We start from the raw sequence: 8,630 nt of genomic DNA on the forward strand, positions 1-8,630 counted from the left end.
CGTGTGATGTATAATATTGTCATTTAAGTTTGTAATGATTGATGAGATAACATGGTTTGAAGAAAATCAAGTTATTATTCTTTAAGTATGTAAATAGAATTATGTATTTGAATTTATCTATATAGAAGACAAAACTCAAGAAATAGAAAAGATTTTGCATGTATTTATTATTATAGTCTTCTCATAAAACAACACAAAGAAAAGACACTAGAGATGAAAATTATAAACAAATTATTTGGGGGGCAAAATAATAGAGATTTAAGCTGTTGAAATGTCATCCTCACGATTTGCTCATAAATTTAATACAATAAAAAAATATTTTTAGACATTAATAGATTTTTTTTGTTTGCTTCATTGTGTTTCTTTATTTAATTAAAAAAATAGTATGGAAGGAAATAACTTAATTAATAGAATATTAAAGGGAAGATTAAGGGATTTTTTTTAATCATTTAGGATAATAAAGATGAGAGATCAAGAGTTAAGAATGATACAAATAATATGAAAATGCATGAATGATTTAAGAGATGTGTTCAATACTCAATGAGAGGATTTGAATTATGACAAGAATAAGAAGTTAAGGTGACAAATAAATAGGAAAAAAAAGATGTTAATAAAACAACTTAAATGTACAATAGCAACAAGTTTTATTTCATATAATAAATTAACTAAAAATCAGATCTTCGGATTTATTATTGAAATTAACATTTATTATTTATAAACTAAAACAATTAAGGATATTTTAGTAAAAAAATAATTAAAACAATAAACAATTAAAAATTCTTATAAAAAGCGACAATAAATTTTCAAAAAGTATGTTGCAATCTAGCAATTATTTAATAGATTAATATTAGGATTCTGATAAAAAAAAAATTGCATGCATTGATAATGAATTGACTCATACATCTAATTAACTTGTTAAAGAATTTAAATCGACTCGATCTGATTACCTTTATACATATATCACTACAAAAAAAATGTGTAAAAAATGGCGGTTTTAATATGGTGATTATTAATAACCGCCACAAATTTCAGCATAATACGTCATTTCATTAACTGCCACAATTAGCTTTCAAATTATGTCATTTTTAACTGTCATAATTTTCTTTCAGAGAAAACTTTTTATTCCTTTATTCTTATATTTACATTTTTAACTTGATTTATAAAATCCTTCAGATTTTCACTTGAAAATTGATTTTCTTTTTGAAAACTTAAGAAAATAATTTTTTTTTTAATTTCAGTTTGGAAAAACCCTAACTCCTAACACTCATCACTCTCGTCCCTCTCTCTGCCTCAGATGAACCCTAACCCTAACGCTCTCACGAACCCGCGCTCTTCGCCTCAACATGAACCTAGCGCTCTTCGCCTCAACACGAACCCTAGCACTCTCTGCCTCTACACGGAACCGATTTGAAGGTAATTAACCTGCTGTGCATTCCTTATACTTATGGTAGTTTGTCATTGTTAAATCTAGTTTTTCATATGCTGCTTTGTCCTTTACATTTTAGGTTTTATGCAATGAACCCTAACACTCTCTTCCTCCACACGAACCCGCGCTCTCTGCCTCCACACGAACCCGCGCTCTCTGCTTTTTATGTGTTAGGGAGACTTCTCGTTTGACGCGTTGTTCGGGAACCTCGTGGGCGAGCTTCTTCCGTCCTTCAAATTGGAGGAAGCGGAAGCGGACGACGGCGAGCCGAACGGGCATATCCGAGTGCCGTCCGATGCAGCCAAGTACTCCTCGCAGGCAGTTGCGAGTCCGTTGTTCCCCGGGGTTGAGAAGCTCTTGTCGTTGTTCAAGGATTCTTGCAAGGAGCTGCTTGAGCTTCGGAAAGAGGTTTTCCTTCCTCTACCGATTGGTAATTTTAAATTTTTTTGGGAATTTAATTTGTTTAAGGTCTTGATTTTATTGTTGTTGTGTTTTGGTTGGAAGATTGATGGGAGACTCTACAATCTTAAGAAAGATGTCTCAGTTCAAGACTCTAAGCATCGAAAGACACTTTCTGAGGTGAGTCTCGAATCTACTTGGTTTGTGTTATGCTAAAATTTGCAATTGTTCTTGCTGAGCATTTGGATCAATGGGTGTGAGGTTGTTGTAGGTTAATTGGTCTTCTAGAGTTTGAGCCTTAGGTATATTTTGGTTGCAGAGGAAGAACTTTATCGTTCACTGTAGTCATATTAAACATGGTCTCAAACCAAAATAAATTGCAATATAGTAATTATTTCTTTTAAAAATTACATTTGTTAGTTCTAAGCTCCTTCTTTTGTGCTTTATTATTTTGCTTTTTTCAGAATGAAGATCTTTTATACCTTACTATCTAACTAGGTCAGAATAATAATGAGCTTTATTATTATGTTTTATGTTTTATTGGTAGATCAATTCCTCCTTTGTCTTTGAAATATAATCCCAGCGAGAAACAACTAGTCAAACAATTGAGTTGATAAAAGTATTTCAGTTTATTCGTGTGGTTTTTACCATTATTCATGTTAGGAAAGTTTACCAATGGTTGGTTATTTCTGCAGTATTTAATGGAGTTCAATAGCAACCTATGTGATTTGATGGAGCTTTCACCTCTTTTTTCTGATGATAGCCGTGTTGCTGAGGCTGCTTCGGTTGCCCAGAAATTACGTAAGAATTGATATGCCTTTTAATTTATATAATGCTTTAACCTAATTATGTCAACACTATGCTAATATTGTTTATTTTCAAGGTCATTTGCTGAAGAAGATATTGGAAGACATGGAATACCTGTTCCATCAGCTATGGGAAATGCAACTGCTAGCAGAGGCTTAGAAGTTGCAGTTGCTAATTTGCAGGAATACTGCAATGGTAAATATTTTTTTTTTTTATGAAAAACAGGACATGTTTATTCAATAACTTACATTGAAATAACTTTAATTTATTCAATACATTTGGACTAACTTCTTTTCTTTTTTTGTTGTCTCGATTTTGTTTCAAAGTAAATGAAGATTTGGCTAAAAGAGATGTTATTTGTTGTGAGCATCGGTGAAGCTTGTGTTTCCTGGAATCCTTTATTTTATATGCATATTCTTGTTGATTTTATGGCTATTAAGAGTCATACTTTTTGTTTTAGAAAATTCTTAATGTTTATATCTAACTTGATTGTGGAAATAAATCAATGGTAAATATATCAGGATAACTAGATATTTTAGAGACTAGTTTGCTAGAGATATCTTTTTAAGTTCAACCTTTTTCCCTCTGTAGGTTTTCTTTCATTGGCTAGAATTTTTTTTTTCTGTTGGTTTTGTTTTTTGGTTTTTAGTTTCAATCCCTTGGATTATAAATTATTGATGTCTGTATAGCTAGGTAAAGCATGAAATAAACAACCGTTCAACTCTCATAATTGCTTAGCTGCTCCTTTTCTCTTTACTTTGTTGATCTTATTATCTGCTCCATCCCCTATGCACTTGTTCCTTTTGCAGCTAATTGATGAAACAGTAGGAGAAGTAAAGGTTGAGCTGATATGAAGTTAGTTGCTGAGATTTGGAGCCATGATTTTGGGAAAATACAATGCATCAAAGGAAGGCAAAGGTAGAGATGGCCAAACATTCAGATGCCTTTATCACCTTACCAAGTTAGCATGAATTGATATTGCAATTTTTTTAAGGCAAAGATATTTTAAATTCCTTATTTAGTTAAATCCTTCATTTCTTCTTTGTATGGATATTTTTTGTGGGCACATGTGTATGATGTAATATACCTCATGCAAATGGAGTTGCTAGTATGGAATTGGAAAGTGGGGGAAGGCAGGTTAATCTAAACTCCAGATCTTTTCGTTTTATTATAGTTATTATTATTAGTTTTGATTATTTATTCACACTTTTTTTATCTTTTGCTGTAACAACTAGTTGTGACTTAATGGGGTTGTGACTTCATATAATGGTTTAAATATTATTATAATCTTTCAAAACATCATTACTATAAAAAGTAATAACTTGCCATAAATAATACAATTTATAATTTATAATAGTAACTTAATAATAATTTAAAATTTAGAGTAAGTTACGACAATATTTACTTTTGGCGTAATATTTTTCTCAGACAACAAAATAATGCCATAAAAGATATAATGTATGTGAGATAATTAAGGAAATTTGTTAGTAGGTAATAAAAGGACATAGGTGTCATGAAAAATTTGGAAAAACATATATATATATATATATATATATAAAAGAGAAAAACCTCTTAAGTTTCAAGTTAATTAATAGGTGAAGACCCTTTTGCAGAAAATGACTGTGGTGGAGGATAAAATGGATGACCCAGAGACGAGTTTCCCATAGGAATGCGTGTTATTGCTTTTGATGATGAATCAACATGTCTCATGATTCTGGAGACTATGCTGCGAAGGTGCGAATATCAAGGCGATCTTGTTTAGATTTTCTTTATATTTTTTCATTGCATCATTAATTGTATGTGAATTCTACTCTACTTCTTTTTCCGTACATTGTTATTTATTCGATTTATAAAAGAATTTGTTTTGTAAACATTAATTTTTTCAAAATTGAGTTTCTTTGTTTGATTTGTTTGGGTTTTCATTTGACAGATCTTATCAAGATATGCCTTAAGACTTCCAATGATTTTATAAATTAGTCAATTAATGTTATTCAGAAGGGTGAAATGGTTTAATATTTTTCTTAGCATCAATGTGAGAACTTAATGTTGTTAATGCTAAATTGTTCATCTTTTCTTTGTTCTAACCCCATGCATGTGCATCCCTTGAACCCAACTATCAACCTCCTATGACATTTGTTGTAGTTCAAAAGCGTCATCACCCAAGACTCTTTGCTAGCAACCATCATGACAAGAGTTCTGTTGACAAGAGTGTGTTGACAAGAGTGGCAACATATTGCCTGGTATTTACTTTAGTTCACTATTTGGTGCCATATCCTTTAAAGAAACTTGTTTAACTATGGTGGTAAATAATTTTACTTATAAAATATTGCAGACACAATTGTTGATTTTAAAATCTGCCATCCAACAGAGTTTGACTTTTATCTTCATAGCCATGCTAGAATACAGGTGAGATCTTTTACTCTTTTTGCTCATAACTTGTAATTTTATGTTAAATTACATCCTCACTGATGTAAACCATGTGTTACACAGGGTACAAGCCGTCCTGCTCACTATCACGTGTTGTGGGTGAAAACAATTTTACTGCAAATGCTTTGCAAACTCTTACTAACAACCTTTGCTACACGTAAGTTCGTTTGCGTTGCTTTTCAAATTCCCGTGTTCCCATTTTTAGACAGGATACTAAATTTGATGTTTTTGTTTTGTTAGATACGCTGGATGCACTCGATTTGTTTCCATTGGTGAGTTCCCCTTCTTATGTCTTGTTTAATGGACTCTTAATGTTACTTTTACATATATTCATTACTGTAATATTCAAATTCATTTACTTAAAATTATTTATTTCAGGTATCAGACACTAGAAGTGGTGTTCCATCACCTAATCAAATAATAGAATCAAGTGGTGGAAGCAAAACAGATTAAGAATATGTATTTTAATTTTAAACTTGATTAGGGATGTATGAACTTTTGAACAATTATGTGTGTAATTTTAAACTTGATTAGGGATGTATGAACTTTTTATGTGTTTTAATTTTCATTTACATATAAACTTTTGAACATTATTATGAGTGCTTTAATATTCAATGAAATAAATGGATGATTATAACTTTATACATTATTTTATTTTATTATGAAAAAGTGGTGGTTAATTTTTATAATTGTATGAAACAGATTATAAATGTAGTTAAATTTTATAATTGTATAAAACAGATTATAAAAAGATTAAAAAAATGGTGGTTAAATTTTATAATTGTATAAAACAGATTATAAAAAAGATTATAAAAAGTGGTGGTTAAATTTTATTTATTCAGAATTAAAATTACGTCAGTTAAAAACGTCACTACTTACTTATATTATAGCGCCAGAATCTTCTTCAATGAATGTAAATTGCGACAGTTATAACTGACACTACTTACATATAAAAACCGCCACTATTTACACTATGTTTAAAGTGGCGGGTGTTGCGGCGGGTAGAGTAAAACCGCCACATTAAACTTTGTGGCGGCCAGTTCTATGGCGGTTGGGAAAACCGCCACAAGCGTATATTGTGGCGGTTATAAACGCCAGTTTATACGAAAATAACCGCCACAATATACACTTTTTTTTGTAGTGTATTGTATTACTTTTTACATACATATTATCATTAAAATTTTAAGTTTTCTTAATTTTATTGATTCTTTAAAGTTATAAAAGAATAAAAATGTTATGAAAAAAAATAAAAAAATAAAAAAGAATTGAAAAAATTACATCAAATACATCATCATTATATTGGAAAATTAATAAATGAGATAAATTATAAGAATTAATATATTTGAATGATGAAATTTGTGAAACAATAACAATAACAGTTTAATGATAAAATATGTAATTAAGTTTAAAGAAATTAAGTTCCTCTTCTTTCATATTTAAAACCTAAATTTTGTTCTTCTTCAACATCATCAAAAAGTTATTTTTTACACATTACAATAAAATTATTAAAGTTATATTATTAGAAATAGGTTGTAAAGTAAGAGTATTTTGTTTTATATGGTGTGAAAGAATATTTTTCAAGATTTTTCTCTCTTTTTACTAAAATATGGAATCCAAAGAATAAGGACTTTCTCAACCTTTAATTTTCATTGGATCATTAATTAATAATAGTTCCCTAAATGACAAAACCCTCCAAAGGTAGCAAATAATTGAAAACCCTAAACAAAAAACATGTGGGGCTAGTTGCCTAATGTGTTTAAGACCCATAGGTCCCTCCTAGGGCCTTATGTCCTCCCAATGAATGTTGTATGGGTATTACTTAGACATAAAATGTCACACCCTTAAGCTATCCCTTAATAAATGAGCATATGGAAATGATGGAAGTTCCCAACCAAACCAACATGGAATGGGTGCCTTCACCTTCTTGGCTACTCCTTATGCTTCTTAGACACATTTCACAAAGAGATGTTTAGACAAAGAAAAATTAAAAATGTTCACAAATATAAATACAATAACAATTAATTCATTAAAGAGATGTTTAGACTATTCTCTCTGAAATAGTTCTAAAAGAAAAAAAAAACATGAAATTATAAGTTAATTACAATTTATATATACAAGTATAAGTTATCTTTTATAGTTTTTCTACAATTTTATTTTATATGTGTATATAAGTTAATTTTAACTAAATTGATTGGAGAATTTCATTTAAATAAACCCCAAGGTGTATAAATTTTAATAAACACGTAATCTCTTCATATTCAAATATAAAAATCAATAAATAATTTAGATAGTTAATTAAAATTATTTAATTTTTATTAATCTTATTTAGAAAATATTTTTTTCTTCTAAAATGACCATATAATTGAATCTTGAGATAACAAATAAAAAATAAAATCATTAAATGTAATGAAATCAGTTGTATTTATTTATATTTAAGTCCACTTTTATGGTAATTTTTGTATTTATATTTGGGTGGTCAGTAATATAGTGTAAATTTAGTAGTTAATTCCTATTATTTTATGTAAGTCCTCCATTTCTTATATTTTAGTTCAAATTATATATAAGTGCAAAATTGAGTTGTTTAAAAATTATTTTAAGCAAAACAATCTAGTATTTTTTTTATATAAAAAAAGTCTCATTTATGTTTTGGATAATCTACTTAGCTTAAATTATAGCAATATAACTTTTTTCTCAAATTTAAAATATATTTGAACCTACATATATAAATTTTTTAATTTCCAATATTAGCAAGATATGAGATTGAAATAAGATTCTTATTTTTTTTTCTTGCTTAATATTCTAAATTTATCATCATTCCATGAAATTGCATTATTCTTTACATTGAATGTGGCAATGATATTGAAGATGCTAGAATGGTACATATACTTGCAACTTTGTAGGACACATGCCCTTTCAAAGATCATATATTAAAGTTTAGGATATTATCCCAAAAGAAGGGATGTCCACCAAACAAAATTACCTATCATATAATTTAGAACACTATCACTCTTTTTGAGCTAAAACACAAAGACAAAGAAAAATGAATATATTCCTTTTTTCCTCTTTTCTTCTAGTCATTTGTTTGATTGGACCAACCTTTTTTCTCTCTTGAATTGGTGTTACATTTTTTATTTTTTAAATAACACATAATATATTTCTCCATCGAGTAAAAATGTGATATTTAAAATTGGTTTTCATTATAAAGGACTTAGAAAACAAGTGGTAAATACATTTAAGAAATAAATAAAATGTTGGAATGCCATTAATACTTCACGAAATTTAATTTTTTAGACATACAAATTCTAAAACATATTTGGGTAAATTAGTTCCTCATTCTCAAATTTCTTTTCTACTTTTTTACGATTTTAGTGCTTAGATTTTAAAAAAAAAAATCTATAACTTTTGTCTAATTTTTTATTTTATGTACTTTTGTTTCTTATTTTGTACATTTTCATCAGTTAAATATTTTTTATGGTACCTTACATAAATATTAGGTTCAATTGGATCAAAATATAATGAACAAAATTATGTAAAACTGACAATTGAATCAACATACATATATTTTCTTAAA

At 28.6% G+C, this 8,630-nt stretch overlaps 2 long non-coding RNA genes across 2 annotated transcripts; both read left to right on the top strand.

Annotated features, from left to right (window-relative positions):
* The first annotated feature begins 2,556 nt into the window (after positions 1 to 2,556).
* Positions 2,557 to 3,540, top strand: LOC150027225 (uncharacterized). The gene is made up of 3 exons (XR_016521319.1): positions 2,557 to 2,626; positions 2,709 to 2,827; positions 3,442 to 3,540. It is a non-coding gene; the product is annotated as an uncharacterized LOC150027225 (long non-coding RNA).
* A 1,233-nt stretch (positions 3,541 to 4,773) lies between these two features.
* Positions 4,774 to 5,213, top strand: LOC150027226 (uncharacterized). The gene is made up of 3 exons (XR_016521789.1): positions 4,774 to 4,872; positions 4,965 to 5,038; positions 5,123 to 5,213. It is a non-coding gene; the product is annotated as an uncharacterized LOC150027226 (long non-coding RNA).
* The last annotated feature ends 3,417 nt before the right edge of the window (positions 5,214 to 8,630 follow it).

Source organism: Phaseolus vulgaris, chromosome 6 (genome assembly GCF_051622355.1).
Source record: "Phaseolus vulgaris cultivar YP4 chromosome 6, ASM5162235v1, whole genome shotgun sequence".
NCBI lineage: Eukaryota > Viridiplantae > Streptophyta > Magnoliopsida > Fabales > Fabaceae > Phaseolus > Phaseolus vulgaris.